General features: G+C 53.6%; 4 non-coding genes and 2 pseudogenes across 4 annotated transcripts; all 6 read left to right on the top strand.

The window, feature by feature from the left end:
• Positions 1 to 1497: 1497 nt before the first annotated feature.
• On the top strand, positions 1498 to 1708 carry LOC148647906 (U2 spliceosomal RNA; annotated as a pseudogene).
• An 847-nt stretch (positions 1709 to 2555) lies between these two features.
• On the top strand, positions 2556 to 2746 carry LOC148647905 (U2 spliceosomal RNA). Its single transcript, XR_015927449.1, has one exon. It is a non-coding gene; the product is annotated as a U2 spliceosomal RNA (small nuclear RNA).
• Positions 2747 to 9074: 6328 nt separating this feature from the next.
• Positions 9075 to 9263, top strand: LOC148647904 (U2 spliceosomal RNA). The gene has a single exon (XR_015926998.1). It is a non-coding gene; the product is annotated as a U2 spliceosomal RNA (small nuclear RNA).
• Positions 9264 to 10110: 847 nt separating this feature from the next.
• LOC148647903 (U2 spliceosomal RNA) lies at positions 10111 to 10301 on the top strand. Its single transcript, XR_015927448.1, has one exon. It is a non-coding gene; the product is annotated as a U2 spliceosomal RNA (small nuclear RNA).
• An 847-nt stretch (positions 10302 to 11148) lies between these two features.
• On the top strand, positions 11149 to 11339 carry LOC148647902 (U2 spliceosomal RNA). The gene has a single exon (XR_015927447.1). It is a non-coding gene; the product is annotated as a U2 spliceosomal RNA (small nuclear RNA).
• Positions 11340 to 14683: 3344 nt separating this feature from the next.
• Positions 14684 to 14890, top strand: LOC148647901 (U2 spliceosomal RNA; annotated as a pseudogene).
• The last annotated feature ends 5550 nt before the right edge of the window (positions 14891 to 20440 follow it).

Genomic DNA, 20440 nt, shown 5'->3' with positions numbered 1-20440 from the left:
GGGTGTACGGTGGAGAAGGTTAAAAAAGAAACTGGGAAAAACAAGGAGGGCGAGGGAGGTAAGAGTAAGTTGGCGGGAGAGGAGATGAAAGATGGTGTGCATGTGGAGACGTCGAAGGAAGAGGTAATGGAAAGTTTGAATGTGGGAGAAGGTGTGGGGTGTATGGAGGAGAAGGTTAAAAAAGAAACCGGGAAAAACAAGGAAGGTGTGGCATCAAGAGGTGGAGAACGGATTGAGGATGGAATGAGCAAAGAACGAGTGGAGGGTGCCGAGGGAGGTAAGGGTAAGTTTGCGGGGGAGAGAACGGGTTGTGTGCAAGAGGAGAAGTTGAAGGTAGAGGATAAGGGGAAGATGAGCGTAGGTGAAGGGGAGGGGAATATGAGGGTAAAGGAAAAACGAATAGTAAAAGCAGGTGTGGTAGGTAAGGCGGAATTAGTGGAGGGGGTGAAGAATGGTGTGCATGTGGAGACGTCGAAAGGAGAGGTAGTGGAAAGGTTGAAGGTGGGAGAAGTTGTGGGGAGCATGAAGGGGAAAGTTAAAAAAGAAATGGGGAAAAGCAAGGAAGGTGTGACATCAGGTGGTGGTGAGGTGATTAAAGACCGAATGAGTAAAGAACGAGTGGAGAGGTGTCAGCAGAGACCTAAAGTGGAGGATGTGAGAGAAGTAGCCTCAAAAGTAAGTGTGAAGGGAAGTAGTAGTGACATCAGAGATAAGGGATTGTCTGCTTGGGAGTTTACGGATAGCGATGTTGAGAGAGAGCATGAGGAGTATGTCAAACAGTGTGAAAAGGAGTGGAAGAAGGAAGGGTATACTGAAGGGTTGTTGAAGATGCCGTTAACGGGCATTGCGAGCATTTCGTGGGACTTAGCACCTGGACCGCCGGTAAAAGAAATTGAGCTGAATGAGGAGAATTTTCCACCCTTAGGGTCTGCAGAGGCCACGAGGGGGAAAAAGAGTATGAAAAAGAAATCTGAAGTAGGGGTGAGTGCTGGGAAAGGTGAATGTATAAGTAAGTGTGCAAGTGGAGGTGGGGGTGCCCAGAGGCAATGTCCAGAGATCAAGGACATTCATTGTAAAGTGTGGGAGGAGTCTAGTCTCCACCCTGATTGGCAGAGGGTGATGAAGGCTAAATGGAAGAAATGCTTGGCCACAATAAGTGAAGTGGAACAAAGGTTTCCAGAGAATCGTATTGAGTTAATAAAGGACGGGGATATTCCAGTGAAGTTTCGGATAGGTGGGAAGACAGCGAATGAGTGCGGCCAGACGGCGAGAGAGTTGCATAAAGCATTAACTATAAGTTTAGAATTTGGTCGGCGGTAATTTTTGTTTGGATGGGAGCATTTATGCGGTGAAGAGTATGGAATGATCTGAGAATAGAGAACAGTTCATTTGAATAAGGGGTGGGATTATGATAATGATTGGTTTTGTGAAGTTTGGGGTTTTTGGGGAATTTTGGTTTCAAGGGTTAGGGGTTTTTGTTTAGCGGATTGTGGTTTGATGTATTTTGTATTTTTGTAATAAAAAAAAAAAAAAAAAAAAAAAAAAAAAAAAAAAATCTGTTCTTATCAGTTTAATATCTGATACGTCCCCCATCGGGGGACCACATATTAAACGGATTTTTGGAACAGGGAGCTGGATCAGGAGCTTGCTCCGTCCTCTCCACGCATCGGCCCGGTATTGCAGCGCCTCCGGGAGCGGTGCACCACCTTCTCTCAGCGGTGAAAAGACAGACGTAGGTAGCTAGGTAGCTAGCTAGCTAGCGAGCGAGCGAGCAAGCAAGCGAAGTGGACTGGAGCTCCTTCTTCTCGGGTCTCGTCCCTCGTCCCCCATCTGTGTGTCTCTGTGTTCTGTCTCTCTCTCGCCCTCTCGGTTCCCGTGCTCCCTCTGTGCGCTTTCCCGCGTCTCGACTCTCTGGGCAAGCAGGCCGGCCCCCTTTTCGGCTCCCGTGCGTTTTCCCTCCAAAAAACTTAGGTTTTTCAGCCTTTTCCCAGGGAGGCAGGCGTGGCTTGCTTGCTTGCTTGCTTGCTTGCTTGCTTGCTTGCGTGCGTGTCCGTCCCCGTCCCTGCAGGCGGGCCCCTTTCGACAGCTGGGCGTTTTCCCTCCAAAAAACTTAGTATATCCACCTTTTCTTTCTTTTTTTTCGGCAGGCAGGCAGGCAGGCGTGTGTGCGCGCGCGTCCCCGTCCCTCCCTCCCTCCCGAGAGAGAGCTGCCCCTTGCCTCTGCCCGCAGGTGCTGGCGCTCGGCTTTGGCTTGCAGCCGGTTGGGCGCAGCTGCTGCCGGTGGGAGGGGCCTAAGCTAAGGAGGCCGGGCGGCTGGCGCCCCCTGCGGCTGCGGTCGTTGTCGGGCCGTTGACAGAAGATCAAAGAGCAGGGCCCCCGCCCGGGACTGGCAGGAAGGCAGGCGGGCAGGCAAGAGAGAGGGGGAGCAGAGTCCCGCGGCAGGCCTCTGGCTGCAGGGAGGCCGGCAGCTGCGCGGGTCCCGGGCTCCAGAGGAGTCGGCCTGCGCCACTGTGCGCCAGCGGAACGCCCGCGCGTCGGTCCGCGCCTTTGTGGGCATCGCTTCTCGGCCTTTTGGCTAAGATCAAGTGTAGTATCTGTTCTTATCAGTTTAATATCTGATACGTCCCCCATCGGGGGACCACATATTAAACGGATTTTTGGAACAGGGAGCTGGATCAGGAGCTTGCTCCGTCCTCTCCACGCATCGGCCCGGTATTGCAGCGCCTCCGGGAGCGGTGCACCACCTTCTCTCAGCGGTGAAAAGACAGACGTAGGTAGCTAGGTAGCTAGCTAGCTAGCGAGCGAGCGAGCAAGCAAGCGAAGTGGACTGGAGCTCCTTCTTCTCGGGTCTCGTCCCTCGTCCCCCATCTGTGTGTCTCTGTGTTCTGTCTCTCTCTCGCCCTCTCGGTTCCCGTGCTCCCTCTGTGCGCTTTCCCGCGTCTCGACTCTCTGGGCAAGCAGGCCGGCCCCCTTTTCGGCTCCCGTGCGTTTTCCCTCCAAAAAACTTAGGTTTTTCAGCCTTTTCCCAGGGAGGCAGGCGTGGCTTGCTTGCTTGCTTGCTTGCTTGCTTGCTTGCTTGCGTGCGTGTCCGTCCCCGTCCCTGCAGGCGGGCCCCTTTCGACAGCTGGGCGTTTTCCCTCCAAAAAACTTAGTATATCCACCTTTTCTTTCTTTTTTTTCGGCAGGCAGGCAGGCAGGCGTGTGTGCGCGCGCGTCCCCGTCCCTCCCTCCCTCCCGAGAGAGAGCTGCCCCTTGCCTCTGCCCGCAGGTGCTGGCGCTCGGCTTTGGCTTGCAGCCGGTTGGGCGCAGCTGCTGCCGGTGGGAGGGGCCTAAGCTAAGGAGGCCGGGCGGCTGGCGCCCCCTGCGGCTGCGGTCGTTGTCGGGCCGTTGACAGAAGATCAAAGAGCAGGGCCCCCGCCCGGGACTGGCAGGAAGGCAGGCGGGCAGGCAAGAGAGAGGGGGAGCAGAGTCCCGCGGCAGGCCTCTGGCTGCAGGGAGGCCGGCAGCTGCGCGGGTCCCGGGCTCCAGAGGAGTCGGCCTGCGCCACTGTGCGCCAGCGGAACGCCCGCGCGTCGGTCCGCGCCTTTGTGGGCATCGCTTCTCGGCCTTTTGGCTGCGATTCCAGTACGTGGCAGGCCCGCGGCTGGAGGAACAGTCAAGAGAGAGGAGGGATCGGCGCCAGGGGTTTTTTCCCGGATTTCCTTTTTTGGCGGAGCTTTCCGGCCAGGTTTTTTTTTGCTGCAATGGAAGGAGCTGCAAGACTGCGTGAGGGAAGATTTCGGTATGCTGTGCGGTTCGTGCTGCGGGACGGTGGAGCGAAGAGGGATTTGGACTCCCGGGATGTCTTCGAGGAAGAGGTTATGCAGACTGCTCTACAGTTGCGACCCGAGGACGTCTATTGTTTGCAGGACTTCCCGGGTAAGAAGACCTTTGACTTATCGCTTATTTCTGAGGATTTAGTTCGGAGGGTTTGGAGCACGGCTAATGGAAAACAGAATGTGAAGCCTTTTTCTGACTACATTATCGAACCTCTGTTTGCCCGGGAGTTGAAGACCTTAACTGTAGCCATGTTTAACCCATATATGCCAGAGGAGGATATCGTTTGTTATCTGAAGCGTTTTGTGGACATACAAGGCGTGGGAGAGAGGATAATTGACAGGAAGAAGTACTGGACGGGGAAATGGCGCTACAGGGTGAGGTTTCGGACTGATGTTAAGGCTCCCGATGGCCTTTTGCACCCCCCAGCATCCTTTCAGTTAGGCTCTAACAGAGGGTATTGTTATTACTACGGACAGCCCGCTGTGTGTCGGCGTTGTGGACAGCCGGGCCATAATGTGGTCGACTGCCGTGAGGTGGTGTGCCGGAACTGCGAGGGTGTGGGGCACTTGGCTGCGCAATGCACTGCAGGCGTTAAATGTAATCTGTGTGGGGGTGTGGGGCACATGTTCAGGGATTGCACCCAGAGGACGAAGAGTTTCGCAGCAGTAGTGCGGGACGCAGGTTCAGCTTCACGTGCTCCTGAAGCTAGTCGTCAAGGAGTTTTGGAGGAGGCGGGTAGCATGGAGACGGAGGCTTGTGCAGGGGCTGGAAGGGGGGAGGCTCAGACAGAGGTGGTTGCTGAAACATCGCTAGAGTCTGAACTTACCTTAAGTGGAGTGCAAGACGTAGAGGCAGGAGGCCCGGTTGGGCTGGAAGTGATGAAGGCGGCGGTTGGGGGAATCAGCTGGGCTGAGAAGGTGGACGAAGCGGAGACAGAGCAGGTTTTGACAAAGCACAAGGCGAAAAGGAAGAATTTGGAGCCGGAAGAGGTCTCTAGCAGGAAGGCAGGGCGGAGTACAGAAGAGATGGAACTGGAATCGGAGTCGGATAGTTCAGCGCCCGTTGGTGCGGTTATACGCAAAGAGCTTGTGATCGCCATGCCTAATTTCCAGGATGTGCTGGCGGCGTCTTCCTGTTCTCCAGGGCCGGTGCTGAGCGTGGACGAAGCGCCTGTAAGTGTGCAAGAGGGAGATTGCAGCTTGGTGGGTAAAACGCCTGAGGAAGTTTGGGTTGATGCAGGAATACCTTCCAAGTTTGTGAGACTTTGTAGGTGGGACATGGAAACGGACTCGGTGACATGGCCCGAATTTTTCGACGGGTCTGTCTTCGAGAAGACCGGAATAAGATTGAAGCCGGTGGGTGTTTGGGGTGAACTGTCAACATTCCACGTCTACGCTGAAAACAATGGGGAAGTGCGAAGGAAGAGGTATCAACTGGAAGATTTGCTGAGGGAGTGGATAGAAGCCATTGAGAAGGACGAATTCAATTTCGAACAGAAAAGGGTTAAGAAACGGGACATGTTGCGGGCAAAGTTGGTGGTGCCGAGGGAGTTTTTGAATTTATGTAAATTAGTGCATGGGACCGTCGTGTTTCCTTCTGAGATGGGGGGAATTGTTGAGATGTTGCGAAGGTATAAGAATGTGAGAGTGGAACCAGAAAAGTCGAGGGAGAGATTGAGTGGCTTACTGGTGTGTGGTGCGGATGAGAGAGATATTAGAGAAGTGTATTTGCGGTTCTCTTGTCTAGTGCGAAAGTGGGCTCAGAAAGGTTTTTGCTGAAATCTCTATGGCGAAAGTTCTTTCAATCAATGTAAGGGGGTTGCGAGATAGGGCAAAGAGGACGTCAGTTTTTAGTTTCTTGAAGTCTCAGGATTTCACGGTGTGCTTTCTGCAGGAAGTGCATCTAAAGGACAGTAGAGACGTGGCATCCTTTGCAAACGAATGGGTCAAGGGCCCTTCTAGATGGAGTGTGGGCGGAGTACACTCTTCGGGGGTTGGGGTCTTGTTTGGGACTCATGAGTTGGTGGTGGAAGGGTGTGAGGTGGGCGTGGCCGGTAGGCTAATGAGCGTGGATGTATGTATGGGTGAGTGTAGTTTTCGGTTTTTAGGTGTGTACGCTCCTGCTGTCGCCTCACAAAGAACTACTTTTCTTGCAAACTTGGCCCCTTTTTGTCTGACTAATAGGAAGGTGATCATAGGTGGCGATTTTAATCTCGACTTGGCAGATAAGGATCACCCTGACGTTAGGTTCATACACAGAATGTTGGGGCAGTATGGTTTGGTGGACTGTGTCGCTAGAGCCACAAAAGGGAAGACGGGCCCCACTTGGAGAAATTCGAGGGGGCAGTCCAGGAGGTTGGACTATGTCTTTTCCTCCCGGGGGCTGGTGGTAGAGAGTGCATCTATCTCACCCTTTTGGCATTCTGACCACGACCTGGTAAGGGTCGAAATAGCTGGCTCAGGCTCCAAGTTTGGAAAGGGGTGTTGGAGGTTGAACACCGAGGTTTTAGAAGAGGCAGCTTATAGAACCTTGATAAAACGGGAATTGGAGAAGTTGTGGGTGGAGAGGAGTGAGCAGTCTTCTCTGTTAAGATGGTGGGATATGGTCAAAAGACGGATTCAACGGGTCACTAGGGCCTATTGCACGGAGAGGCAGGTGCAGGAAAAGAAGGAGGGGCGATTGCTACAGGAGCGCCTGACTTTATTATATGAGAACTGTAATAAAGGTATGGCCGTGGACTTTGAGGACATCAATAGGCAAAAGGAGCAGTTGAGGAGCTTTTACGAAACCAGGGCTCGGAGATACCTGTTTAAAGCTCACATAGACAATCTGCAGTTTAAAGAAACATGCTCCTCCTTTCAATTCCGGAGTATGAAGGAAAGGCAGTGTAAGAGAGTGGTGGAAGGGTTGCGGGATGGACAGGGCAAAATAGTGACTGATAAGGATGGTATGTTGCGTGTCGCAACGGACTTTTATCAGGAGCTGTTTTCAAAGCAGGAAACGGAAGTCGCAGCCGTGGAGCATGTTTTAAGGTCGGTGGCGTCTGCGCTCACGGATGAGGAACGGGCAGGCTTGGAAGGGGCCTTTACAGTAAGAGAACTGGCAGTAGCAATGCGTGGCCTGAAAAAGGGTAAGGTGCCTGGTATGGACGGCTTGCCGGTAGAATTTTATTCTGTCTTTTGGGAAGAGTTGAAGGACATCTTGCTTTTAGTCTTAAATGAGGCCCTGGAAGTAGGTTACCTGGGAACCTCTATGAGGACGGGTCTATTAATACTTCTGTATAAAAAGGGAGAGGCTACGGACTTGAGAAATTGGAGACCCTTGACATTGCTGTGCGCCGATTATAAGATTCTGGCGAAGGCTTTGGTGAACAGGCTGAAACAGGTGCTCCCAGCAGTTGTGGGAAAAGAACAGACCTGTGGGGTCCGAGGGCGGAGGATTAGCTGGCCCCTGCAACTGGTGAGGGATGTTATTGCCTGGTCGGGGCAGAGAGATGTCCCTTTTATGCTAGTCAGCCTCGATTTGGAAAAGGCTTTTGACAGGGTGTCTCGCGGTTTTTTATGGCGGGTAATGGACCGTATGGGGTTCGGTCCTCGTTTTATTGGTTGGGTCCGGCTTTTGTATAGGGAGGTGGGGAGCAAAATTTTGCTCAACGGGCACGTCGGAGGCATGGTGTGGCAGGATGCGGGAGTGAGACAGGGGTGCCCTCTCTCTCCACTGCTTTTTGTGTTGTATATCGAGGCCTATGCCCGGTTGGTGTGTGCTGACCCAAAAATAGAGGGTGTCTTGGTGCCTGGGAGTGGTGGGGAGAGGGCTAGAATTGCCCTATATGCTGATGATGTCACTCTATTCATGGCTTCCGATGTGGACCTGCAGGGGGCGCTAAACCATCTGGTGGTTTTTGCCAAGGCCTCCGGGGCCAAATTGAACAGAGGGAAGAGCCACATTAAATTCTTTGGCAGGTGGAGAGATCGACAGGATGGAGTGGGGGGACTACAAGTGTGCAGGGGCCCTTTGAAAATCTTGGGTGTGCATTTTAAAGAGGGAGACGCGGCCAATTATAACTGGCTTGAGAGGCTGGAGAAGGTACGATTACGTTTGGGGAGCTGGAAGAATAAGGGTCTGACTTACGTGGGGAAGGCCCTTATCATTAAGATCGAGGTGCTGGCGCTCTTAGGGTACTTGGCCTCAGTTTACCCCATGCCTTTGAGGCTCAACCGATATTTGACGAGGGAGGTTTTCTGGTTTATGTGGGGCAAAAAATACGAATACATCGGGCGTGTGGACATGTGTCGACCTATTGAGGAGGGAGGAAGGGGGGTTCCATCTTTGCCCACTAAATTGTCCTGTTTTTTTGTTTCCTCATTGTGTGCAGCCTCGAAGAAGCCTGTGGAACATGTGGGGGTGTATTTTGTTCGGTTTTGGTTGGCGGGAAGGTTGAGGGGGGTTTTTGAGTGGGACAACAAGGCGCCCCATGGAGAGGACATGCCCTGGCATTATCGTCAGGCCTACCGGTGGATCGGCAAGTATGCGCAGGGGCTGGAAGGCAGGGTGTTGTCCGACCACAGGGCCTTGTACGGGACGGTGATGGCCAGCAGCACAGTGGACCTGGTCGGGGGGCTGCCCAAGGACGTGTGGAGCAGGATTCAGCCCAGAGGCTTACAGCACGACCTGATGGATCTGAACTGGTTCATCGCATGGCGGCGGCTCCCTGTGCGAGAGGTCTTGCATCGCCACAAACTGTCTTTGCAGATGCACTGTCCGAGGGCGACGTGTAACCATTTGGAGTCCATTCGCCATGTTTTTTGGGACTGTGTGTATGCGGGGAGAGTGTGGGCAAAATGCAGCTTATTGTTTGGTATGATTGCTCTGAATTTTGCACTTACTTTGAATGTGGTTTTATACGGTTTAAAGACAGACGTGTATCCCCGGGAGACGATCTGGGCATTGTGGGTGCTCCTGAGTCATGTGAAACTGGAACTGTGGAAGGCGCGGAATGGCCTGGTCAAAAATGGGGTTCAATTAAGTGTGACGGGGTTGTATAATCGACTGTTGTACCGAGTGAAATGTGAAATCATCTTAGATATCCGTAAAAGAGGACTCCACGCCGCAAAAGAAAGGTGGAAGGGGTTACTGGTACATTGTATGTCTTGATTTGGTTAACTGTGATTTTGTTTTGGTTCTTTGGTACCGTTGGTTTTGCTTTGTGTTGCATTGTTGCCATTAGTTCTTCCTTTCTGTAGATAGTTTGAGATTTTGTTATTTTTGTAATAAAAAAAAAAAAAAAAAAATCTGTTCTTATCAGTTTAATATCTGATACGTCCCCCATCGGGGGACCACATATTAAACGGATTTTTGGAACAGGGAGCTGGATCAGGAGCTTGCTCCGTCCTCTCCACGCATCGGCCCGGTATTGCAGCGCCTCCGGGAGCGGTGCACCACCTTCTCTCAGCGGTGAAAAGACAGACGTAGGTAGCTAGGTAGCTAGCTAGCTAGCGAGCGAGCGAGCAAGCAAGCGAAGTGGACTGGAGCTCCTTCTTCTCGGGTCTCGTCCCTCGTCCCCCATCTGTGTGTCTCTGTGTTCTGTCTCTCTCTCGCCCTCTCGGTTCCCGTGCTCCCTCTGTGCGCTTTCCCGCGTCTCGACTCTCTGGGCAAGCAGGCCGGCCCCCTTTTCGGCTCCCGTGCGTTTTCCCTCCAAAAAACTTAGGTTTTTCAGCCTTTTCCCAGGGAGGCAGGCGTGGCTTGCTTGCTTGCTTGCTTGCTTGCTTGCTTGCTTGCGTGCGTGTCCGTCCCCGTCCCTGCAGGCGGGCCCCTTTCGACAGCTGGGCGTTTTCCCTCCAAAAAACTTAGTATATCCACCTTTTCTTTCTTTTTTTTCGGCAGGCAGGCAGGCAGGCGTGTGTGCGCGCGCGTCCCCGTCCCTCCCTCCCTCCCGAGAGAGAGCTGCCCCTTGCCTCTGCCCGCAGGTGCTGGCGCTCGGCTTTGGCTTGCAGCCGGTTGGGCGCAGCTGCTGCCGGTGGGAGGGGCCTAAGCTAAGGAGGCCGGGCGGCTGGCGCCCCCTGCGGCTGCGGTCGTTGTCGGGCCGTTGACAGAAGATCAAAGAGCAGGGCCCCCGCCCGGGACTGGCAGGAAGGCAGGCGGGCAGGCAAGAGAGAGGGGGAGCAGAGTCCCGCGGCAGGCCTCTGGCTGCAGGGAGGCCGGCAGCTGCGCGGGTCCCGGGCTCCAGAGGAGTCGGCCTGCGCCACTGTGCGCCAGCGGAACGCCCGCGCGTCGGTCCGCGCCTTTGTGGGCATCGCTTCTCGGCCTTTTGGCTAAGATCAAGTGTAGTATCTGTTCTTATCAGTTTAATATCTGATACGTCCCCCATCGGGGGACCACATATTAAACGGATTTTTGGAACAGGGAGCTGGATCAGGAGCTTGCTCCGTCCTCTCCACGCATCGGCCCGGTATTGCAGCGCCTCCGGGAGCGGTGCACCACCTTCTCTCAGCGGTGAAAAGACAGACGTAGGTAGCTAGGTAGCTAGCTAGCTAGCGAGCGAGCGAGCAAGCAAGCGAAGTGGACTGGAGCTCCTTCTTCTCGGGTCTCGTCCCTCGTCCCCCATCTGTGTGTCTCTGTGTTCTGTCTCTCTCTCGCCCTCTCGGTTCCCGTGCTCCCTCTGTGCGCTTTCCCGCGTCTCGACTCTCTGGGCAAGCAGGCCGGCCCCCTTTTCGGCTCCCGTGCGTTTTCCCTCCAAAAAACTTAGGTTTTTCAGCCTTTTCCCAGGGAGGCAGGCGTGGCTTGCTTGCTTGCTTGCTTGCTTGCTTGCTTGCTTGCGTGCGTGTCCGTCCCCGTCCCTGCAGGCGGGCCCCTTTCGACAGCTGGGCGTTTTCCCTCCAAAAAACTTAGTATATCCACCTTTTCTTTCTTTTTTTTCGGCAGGCAGGCAGGCAGGCGTGTGTGCGCGCGCGTCCCCGTCCCTCCCTCCCTCCCGAGAGAGAGCTGCCCCTTGCCTCTGCCCGCAGGTGCTGGCGCTCGGCTTTGGCTTGCAGCCGGTTGGGCGCAGCTGCTGCCGGTGGGAGGGGCCTAAGCTAAGGAGGCCGGGCGGCTGGCGCCCCCTGCGGCTGCGGTCGTTGTCGGGCCGTTGACAGAAGATCAAAGAGCAGGGCCCCCGCCCGGGACTGGCAGGAAGGCAGGCGGGCAGGCAAGAGAGAGGGGGAGCAGAGTCCCGCGGCAGGCCTCTGGCTGCAGGGAGGCCGGCAGCTGCGCGGGTCCCGGGCTCCAGAGGAGTCGGCCTGCGCCACTGTGCGCCAGCGGAACGCCCGCGCGTCGGTCCGCGCCTTTGTGGGCATCGCTTCTCGGCCTTTTGGCTAAGATCAAGTGTAGTATCTGTTCTTATCAGTTTAATATCTGATACGTCCCCCATCGGGGGACCACATATTAAACGGATTTTTGGAACAGGGAGCTGGATCAGGAGCTTGCTCCGTCCTCTCCACGCATCGGCCCGGTATTGCAGCGCCTCCGGGAGCGGTGCACCACCTTCTCTCAGCGGTGAAAAGACAGACGTAGGTAGCTAGGTAGCTAGCTAGCTAGCGAGCGAGCGAGCAAGCAAGCGAAGTGGACTGGAGCTCCTTCTTCTCGGGTCTCGTCCCTCGTCCCCCATCTGTGTGTCTCTGTGTTCTGTCTCTCTCTCGCCCTCTCGGTTCCCGTGCTCCCTCTGTGCGCTTTCCCGCGTCTCGACTCTCTGGGCAAGCAGGCCGGCCCCCTTTTCGGCTCCCGTGCGTTTTCCCTCCAAAAAACTTAGGTTTTTCAGCCTTTTCCCAGGGAGGCAGGCGTGGCTTGCTTGCTTGCTTGCTTGCTTGCTTGCTTGCTTGCGTGCGTGTCCGTCCCCGTCCCTGCAGGCGGGCCCCTTTCGACAGCTGGGCGTTTTCCCTCCAAAAAACTTAGTATATCCACCTTTTCTTTCTTTTTTTTCGGCAGGCAGGCAGGCAGGCGTGTGTGCGCGCGCGTCCCCGTCCCTCCCTCCCTCCCGAGAGAGAGCTGCCCCTTGCCTCTGCCCGCAGGTGCTGGCGCTCGGCTTTGGCTTGCAGCCGGTTGGGCGCAGCTGCTGCCGGTGGGAGGGGCCTAAGCTAAGGAGGCCGGGCGGCTGGCGCCCCCTGCGGCTGCGGTCGTTGTCGGGCCGTTGACAGAAGATCAAAGAGCAGGGCCCCCGCCCGGGACTGGCAGGAAGGCAGGCGGGCAGGCAAGAGAGAGGGGGAGCAGAGTCCCGCGGCAGGCCTCTGGCTGCAGGGAGGCCGGCAGCTGCGCGGGTCCCGGGCTCCAGAGGAGTCGGCCTGCGCCACTGTGCGCCAGCGGAACGCCCGCGCGTCGGTCCGCGCCTTTGTGGGCATCGCTTCTCGGCCTTTTGGCTAAGATCAAGGTTCAAGTGGCTTGACCGCAGTTCCGAGGTCTTAGTCAGAGGGTCGGGAAGGCGGCGGAGGAGGCGACGGTGGAGGCAGCTGTTGGAGGCAGAGTCAACCGGAGGGGAGAGGACGGAGCGATGGAGGCGATTGGCGGAGTTGCGGCTTCGGCAGGCGGAGAGTGGTCGGGCAGAGAGGGACGGATGCGGAATTCCGTTCGTTTCGTATGGAAGGAGAGACCGGGAACCGAAAGGATGAAGAGAGAGGAGTTTTCGGACATTGTGCTGATCCAAGCTTTGGGCGTGGAGGTACCGGATGTTTTTTGCTATCAAGATTTTCCTGGGAAAGGTATTTTTGATGTTTCTTTTATTTCGGAGAAAGTTTGTATGGAGAAATGGAATGTTCTTCAAGCTCAGAAGGAGAACTTGCCCTTTGTTAATTTTGTTATAGAGCCATTGTTTGCCAGAGAACTAAGGCCTTTGACTGTGCATATGCATAATCCGTATGTGCCAGAGTCTGAGCTGGTATGTTTTTTGAGAAGATTTGTGGACATTCAAGGGAATGGTGTAAAGGTTATGGACTCTAGGAATTTCTGGACGGGGAAAAGGAGGTACATGGTGCGCTTAAGGACTATTGCATCTGAGAAAGGTGGGTATGTTCACCCACCAGCTTTCTTTATGATTGGTTCGAATGGAGGTCACCTGAATTACCCTGGGCAGCCATTTGTATGTCGGAACTGTGCAGCGGAGGGTCACGTGGCAGCTGAATGCACTGTTATTTGTTGCAGAAGGTGTGGGGAAATAGGGCACAGGGCAGAGAAGTGTGCCAAGCCCTTATCTTGTAATTTGTGTGGTGAAGCAAGCCATGTGTATAAGAACTGTTTTCAAAGGTCAAGGAGCTATGCAGGTGCAGCCCGGGCTCGATCGACTGCTGGAGAGTCTTTTGCAAGGAGGACGGGAGCGGCTCCAGGAGAACAGAGGTCTGCGGGGAAGGAGTCTATGGTGGCGGCTGGAGGTGTGGCGGAGAAAGATGGAGGTTTGGTGTTCCCTAAGCAGGGAGAGGGTCTGGAGGAGGTCACCGAGATGGTGGAGGAGTTGGTCGAAGAATCAGGAAGGATGTCGTGGGCGGAGAGTGTGCCTGACATTGAAATGGATGGTGATGAGGGGCCTTCGGGGAGCCGGGGGATGTCTGTTCCAGGAATTCCTAGTCGGAAGAGGGTGGCGGATCCGGATCCTGAGGAGGTGAAGGGTGACGACGACTCAAGTGGAATAGGCCAAGTGGCGGAGAGGGGAGTCTCTCGCAGGAAGAAAGTGGCGGCTGGTGATCCTGAGGAGGTGGAGGACGACGATCCAAGTGGGGCTGGTCAAGTGTCGGAGGGGGGTGAGGGTATTGATTGGTCAGTGGCTCAGAGGGGGAAGGGTAAAGGGAAGGGTGTTGTTAGGCAAAAGGAGGAAGTGGGTGGGCAGGCAGTGGAGAGCGCAAACCCCTTCGCTGTTCTAACTGTTGATATTGATTCTGAGAAGGAGGAGGACGATGTCCCAAAGGGGGAGGTGCTGATGGGAGAGGGAAAGTTAGTAGAGGGTTTGGGGCGTAGGACGGATTATTGGGATGAAGATATTGAGTGGAAGCAGTGGAGGGAAGAAAGGAAAGGTTGTATTCATCTTAAATGGCCTTTGAGGAAAAATAGAAAGGGGTTTCGAGGGGTAGTGGATAGGGATATGTGGGAAAGCCTTTTTGAGGCTTTGGATAGGAAACGGGTGATGGCTGTGTCACGGTATATGGAAAAGGAGTTTCCACAGCTTCTTTTTGAATACGCGTTTCGGGAAAAAAGAATGTTTAAAGGGCTACGGGTGTCGGGGAAAGTTAAAGCGGAGTGTAAAGATGCTTCTGTTACATTTGCTAAAATGTTGCGTAAAAGGGGAAGTGAGAGTAGTGTTTCAGATGATGACTGTGTTTAGTTGTATTTAGGATGGGTTTGTTCTATGTATGTTTTTGGTTTAATGGAATATGTTCTGTTTTTAAGTGGGTGTGATGGGAGGTGTGTGATATTGAGAGGAGAGCTGGTTTTGTGTAGAGAATTAATATAAGGGGTGGGAATGTAAATGAGATGTTGGTGGGGAACTGTTTCATTATGTTTTTGTAAATTGTGATGGGATGCAGACTGTATATAATGGGGTTAAGGGAATGAATGTATTGTAAGTTTGGGGATGGGGGTTTGGTTTAATTTGCATAAGGGGCGGGAGTATGGAGATTAGTGGGGTTTGAGACTGTGTAATAGAGTTAAATAGATGGATTTTGCTGTGTAATAATTTGTTGAAAATTGTATGAGAAATGTTGTTAGTATTCAGAAGTTTTTTGTTAGTTGACTGTTGAATGGAATTTTTGTGTTTAACAGAATTGTGGGTTGATATGACTTAAGTTGTTACTATGACTAATGTGTATTTGAGTTTATGATGTGTTTTTGTGTATATTTGGAGTTTTTTGGAATTTCTTTTGTAATTTTGCAATAAAAAAAAAAAAAAAAAAAAAAAAAAAAAAAATCTGTTCTTATCAGTTTAATATCTGATACGTCCCCCATCGGGGGACCACATATTAAACGGATTTTTGGAACAGGGAGCTGGATCAGGAGCTTGCTCCGTCCTCTCCACGCATCGGCCCGGTATTGCAGCGCCTCCGGGAGCGGTGCACCACCTTCTCTCAGCGGTGAAAAGACAGACGTAGGTAGCTAGGTAGCTAGCTAGCTAGCGAGCGAGCGAGCAAGCAAGCGAAGTGGACTGGAGCTCCTTCTTCTCGGGTCTCGTCCCTCGTCCCCCATCTGTGTGTCTCTGTGTTCTGTCTCTCTCTCGCCCTCTCGGTTCCCGTGCTCCCTCTGTGCGCTTTCCCGCGTCTCGACTCTCTGGGCAAGCAGGCCGGCCCCCTTTTCGGCTCCCGTGCGTTTTCCCTCCAAAAAACTTAGGTTTTTCAGCCTTTTCCCAGGGAGGCAGGCGTGGCTTGCTTGCTTGCTTGCTTGCTTGCTTGCTTGCTTGCGTGCGTGTCCGTCCCCGTCCCTGCAGGCGGGCCCCTTTCGACAGCTGGGCGTTTTCCCTCCAAAAAACTTAGTATATCCACCTTTTCTTTCTTTTTTTTCGGCAGGCAGGCAGGCAGGCGTGTGTGCGCGCGCGTCCCCGTCCCTCCCTCCCTCCCGAGAGAGAGCTGCCCCTTGCCTCTGCCCGCAGGTGCTGGCGCTCGGCTTTGGCTTGCAGCCGGTTGGGCGCAGCTGCTGCCGGTGGGAGGGGCCTAAGCTAAGGAGGCCGGGCGGCTGGCGCCCCCTGCGGCTGCGGTCGTTGTCGGGCCGTTGACAGAAGATCAAAGAGCAGGGCCCCCGCCCGGGACTGGCAGGAAGGCAGGCGGGCAGGCAAGAGAGAGGGGGAGCAGAGTCCCGCGGCAGGCCTCTGGCTGCAGGGAGGCCGGCAGCTGCGCGGGTCCCGGGCTCCAGAGGAGTCGGCCTGCGCCACTGTGCGCCAGCGGAACGCCCGCGCGTCGGTCCGCGCCTTTGTGGGCATCGCTTCTCGGCCTTTTGGCTGCGATTCCAGTACGTGGCAGGCCCGCGGCTGGAGGAACAGTCAAGAGAGAGGAGGGATCGGCGCCAGGGGTTTTTTCCCGGATTTCCTTTTTTGGCGGAGCTTTCCGGCCAGGTTTTTTTTGCTGCAATGGAAGGAGCTGCAAGACTGCGTGAGGGAAGATTTCGGTATGCTGTGCGGTTCGTGCTGCGGGACGGTGGAGCGAAGAGGGATTTGGACTCCCGGGATGTCTTCGAGGAAGAGGTTATGCAGACTGCTCTACAGTTGCGACCCGAGGACGTCTATTGTTTGCAGGACTTCCCGGGTAAGAAGACCTTTGACTTATCGCTTATTTCTGAGGATTTAGTTCGGAGGGTTTGGAGCACGGCTAATGGAAAACAGAATGTGAAGCCTTTTTCTGACTACATTATCGAACCTCTGTTTGCCCGGGAGTTGAAGACCTTAACTGTAGCCATGTTTAACCCATATATGCCAGAGGAGGATATCGTTTGTTATCTGAAGCGTTTTGTGGACATACAAGGCGTGGGAGAGAGGATAATTGACAGGAAGAAGTATTGGACGGGGAAATGGCGCTACAGGGTGAGGTTTCGGACTGATGTTAAGGCTCCCGATGGCCTTTTGCACCCCCCAGCATCCTTTCTGTTAGGCTCTAACAGAGGGTATTGTTATTACTATGGACAGCCCGCTGTGTGTCGGCGTTGTGGACAGCCGGGCCATAATGTGGTCGACTGCCGTGAGGTGGTGTGCCGGAACTGCGAGGGTGTGGGGCACTTGGCTGCGCAATGCACTGCAGGCGTTAAATGTAATCTGTGTGGGGGTGTGGGGCACATGTTCAGGGATTGCACCCAGAGGAAGAAGAGTTTCGCAGCAGTAGTGCTGGACGCAGGTTCAGCTTCACGTGCTCCTGAAGCTAGTCGTCAAGGAGTTTTGGAGGAGGTGGGTAGCATGGAGACGGAGGCTTGTGCAGGGGCTGGAAGGGGGGAGGCTCAGACAGAGGTGGTTGCTGAAACATCGCTAGAGTCTGAACTTACCTTAAGTGGAGTGCAAGACGTAGAGGCAGGAGGCCCGGTTGGGCTGGAAGTGATGAAGGCGGCGGTTGGGGGAATCAGCTGGGCTGAGAAGGTGGACGAAGCGGAGACAGAGCAGGTTTTGACAAAGCACAAGGCGAAAAGGAAGAATTTGGAGCCGGAAGAGGTCTCGAGCAGGAAGGCAGGGCGGAGTACAGAAGAGATGGAACTGGAATCGGAGCCGGATAGTTCAGCGCCCGTTGGTGCGGTTATACGCAAAGAGCTTGTGATCGCCATGCCTAATTTCCAGGATGTGCTGGCGGCGTCTTCCTGTTCTCCAGGGCCGGTGCTGAGCGTGGACGAAGCGCCTGTAAGTGTGCAAGAGGGAGATTGCAGCTTGGTGGGTAAAACGCCTGAGGAAGTTTGGGTTGAAGCAGGAATACCTTCTAAGTTTGTGAGACTTTGTAGGTGGGACATGGAAACGGACTCGGTGACATGGCCCGAATTTTTTGATGGGTCTGTCTTCGAGAAGACCGGAATAAGATTGAAGCCGGTGGGTGTTTGGGGTGAACTGTCAACATTCCACGTCTACGCTGAAGACAATGCGGAAGTGCGAAGGAAGAGGTATCAACTGGAAGATTTGCTGAGGGAGTGGATAGAAGCCATTGAGAAGGACGAATTCAATTTCGAACAGAAAAGGGTTAAGAAACGGGACATGTTGCGGGCAAAGTTGGTGGTGCCGAGGGAGTTTTTGATTTTATGTAAATTAGTGCATGGGACCGTCGTGTTTCCTTCTGAGATGGGGGGAATTGCTGAGATGTTGCGAAGGTACAAGAATGTGAGAGTGGAACCAGAAAAGTCGAGGGAGAGATTGAGTGGCTTACTGGTGTGTGGTGCGGATGAGAGAGATATTAGAGAAGTGTATTTGCGGTTCTCTTGTCTAGTGCGAAAGTGGGCTCAGAAAGGTTTTTGCTGAAATCTCTATGGCGAAAGTTCTTTCAATCAATGTAAGGGGGTTGCGAGATAGGGCAAAGAGGACGTCAGTTTTTAGTTTCTTGAAGTCTCAGGATTTCACGGTGTGCTTTCTACAGGAAGTGCATCTAAAGGACAGTAGAGACGTGGCATCCTTTGCAAACGAATGGGTCAAAGGCCCTTCTAGATGGAGTGTGGGCGGAGTCCACTCTTCGGGGGTTGGGGTCTTGTTTGGGACTCATGAGTTGGTGGTGGAAGGGTGTGAGGTGGGCGTGGCCGGTAGGCTAATGAGCGTGGATGTATGTATGGGTGAGTGTAGTTTTCGGTTTTTAGGTGTGTACGCTCCTGCTGTCGCCTCACAAAGAACCACTTTTCTTGCAAATTTGGCCCCTTTTTGTCTGACTAACAGGAAGGTGATCATAGGTGGCGATTTTAATCTCGACCTGGCAGATAAGGATCACCCTGACGTTAGGTTCATACACAGAATGTTGGGGCAGTATGGTTTGGTGGACTGTGTCGCTAGAGCCACAAAAGGGAAGACGGGCCCCACTTGGAGAAATTCGAGGGGGCAGTCCAGGAGGTTGGACTATGTCTTTTCCTCCCGGGGGTTGGTGGTAGAGAGTGCATCTATCTCACCCTTTTGGCATTCTGACCACGACCTGGTAAGGGTCGAAATAGCTGGCTCAGGCTCCAAGTTTGGAAAGGGGTGTTGGAGGTTGAACACCGAGGTTTTAGAAGAGGCAGCTTATAGAACCTTGATAAAACGGGAATTGGAGAAGTTGTGGGTGGAGAGGAGTGAGCAGTCTTCTCTGTTAAGATGGTGGGATATGGTCAAAAGACGGATCCAACGGGTCACTAGGGCCTATTGCACGGAGAGGCAGGTGCAGGAAAAGAAGGAGGGGCGATTGCTACAGGAGCGCCTGACTTTATTATATGAGAACTGTAATAAAGGTATGGCCGTGGACTTTGAGGACATCAATAGGCAAAAGGAGCAGTTGAGGAGCTTTTATGAAACCAGGGCTCGGAGATACCTTTTTAAAGCTCACATAGACAATCTGCAGTTTAAAGAAACATGCTCCTCCTTTCAATTCCGGAGTATGAAGGAAAGGCAGTGTAAGAGAGTGGTGGAAGGGTTGCGGGACGGACAGGGCAAAATAGTGACTGATAAGGATGGTATGTTGCGTGTCGCAACGGACTTTTATCAGGAGCTGTTTTCAAAGCAGGAAACGGAAGTCGCAGCCGTGGAGCATGTTTTAAGGTCGGTGGCGTCTGCGCTCACGGATGAGGAACGGGCAGGCTTGGAAGGGGCCTTTACTGTAAGAGAACTGGCAGCAGCAATGCGTGGCCTGAAAAAGGGTAAGGTGCCTGGTATGGACGGCTTGCCTGTAGAATTTTATTCTGTCTTTTGGGAAGAGTTGAAGGACATCTTGCTTTTAGTCTTAAATGAGGCCCTGGAAGTAGGTTACCTGGGAACCTCTATGAGGACGGGCCTATTAATACTTCTGTATAAAAAGGGAGAGGCTACGGACTTGAGAAATTGGAGACCCTTGACATTGCTGTGCGCCGATTATAAGATTCTGGCGAAGGCTTTGGTGAACAGGCTGAAACAGGTGCTCCCAGCAGTTGTGGGAAAAGAACAGACCTGTGGGGTCCGAGGGCGGAGGATTAGCTGGCCCTTGCAACTGGTGAGGGATGTTATTGCCTGGTCGGGGCAGAGAGATGTCCCTTTTATGCTAGTCAGCCTCGATTTGGAAAAGGCTTTTGACAGGGTGTCTCGCGGTTTTTTATGGCGGGTAATGGACCGTATGGGGTTCGGTCTGCGTTTTATTGGTTGGGTCCGGCTTTTGTATAGGGAGGTGGGGAGCAAAATTTTGCTCAACGGGCACGTCGGAGGTATGGTGTGGCAGGATGCGGGAGTGAGACAGGGGTGCCCTCTCTCTCCACTGCTTTTTGTGTTGTATATCGAGGCCTATGCCCGGTTGGTGTGTGCTGACCCAAAAATAGAGGGTGTCTTGGTGCCTGGGAGTGGTGGGGAGAGGGCTAGAATTGCCCTATATGCTGATGATGTCACTCTATTCATGGCTTCCGATGTGGACCTGCAGGGGGCGCTAAACCATCTGGAGGTTTTTGCCAAGGCCTCCGGGGCCAAATTGAACAGAGGGAAGAGCCACATTAAATTCTTTGGCAGGTGGAGAGATCGACAGGATGGAGTGGGGGGACTACAAGTGTGCAGGGGCCCCTTGAAAATCTTGGGTGTGCATTTTAAAGAGGGAGACGCGGCCAATTACAACTGGCTCAAGAAGCTGGAGAAGGCACGATTACGTTTGGGGAGCTGGAAGAATAAGGGTCTGACTTACGTGGGGAAGGCCCTTATCATTAAGATCGAGGTGCTGGCGCTCTTAGGGTACTTGGCCTCAGTTTACCCCATGCCTTTGAGGCTCAACCGATATTTGACGAGGGAGGTTTTCTGGTTTATGTGGGGCAAAAAATACGAATACATCGGGCGTGTGGACATGTGTCGACCTATTGAGGAGGGAGGAAGGGGGGTTCCATCTTTGCCCACTAAATTGTCCTGTTTTTTTGTTTCCTCATTGTGTGCAGCCTCGAAGAAGCCTGTGGAACATGTGGGGGTGTATTTTGTTCGGTTTTGGTTGGCGGGAAGGTTGAGGGGGGTTTTTGAGTGGGACAACAAGGCGCCCCATGG

Source organism: Lepisosteus platostomus, chromosome 15, assembly GCF_059453375.1.
Source record: "Lepisosteus platostomus isolate fLepPlt1 chromosome 15, fLepPlt1.hap1, whole genome shotgun sequence".
Lineage (NCBI taxonomy): Eukaryota > Metazoa > Chordata > Actinopteri > Semionotiformes > Lepisosteidae > Lepisosteus > Lepisosteus platostomus.
This window is presented reverse-complemented; position numbering and strand designations above follow the sequence as displayed.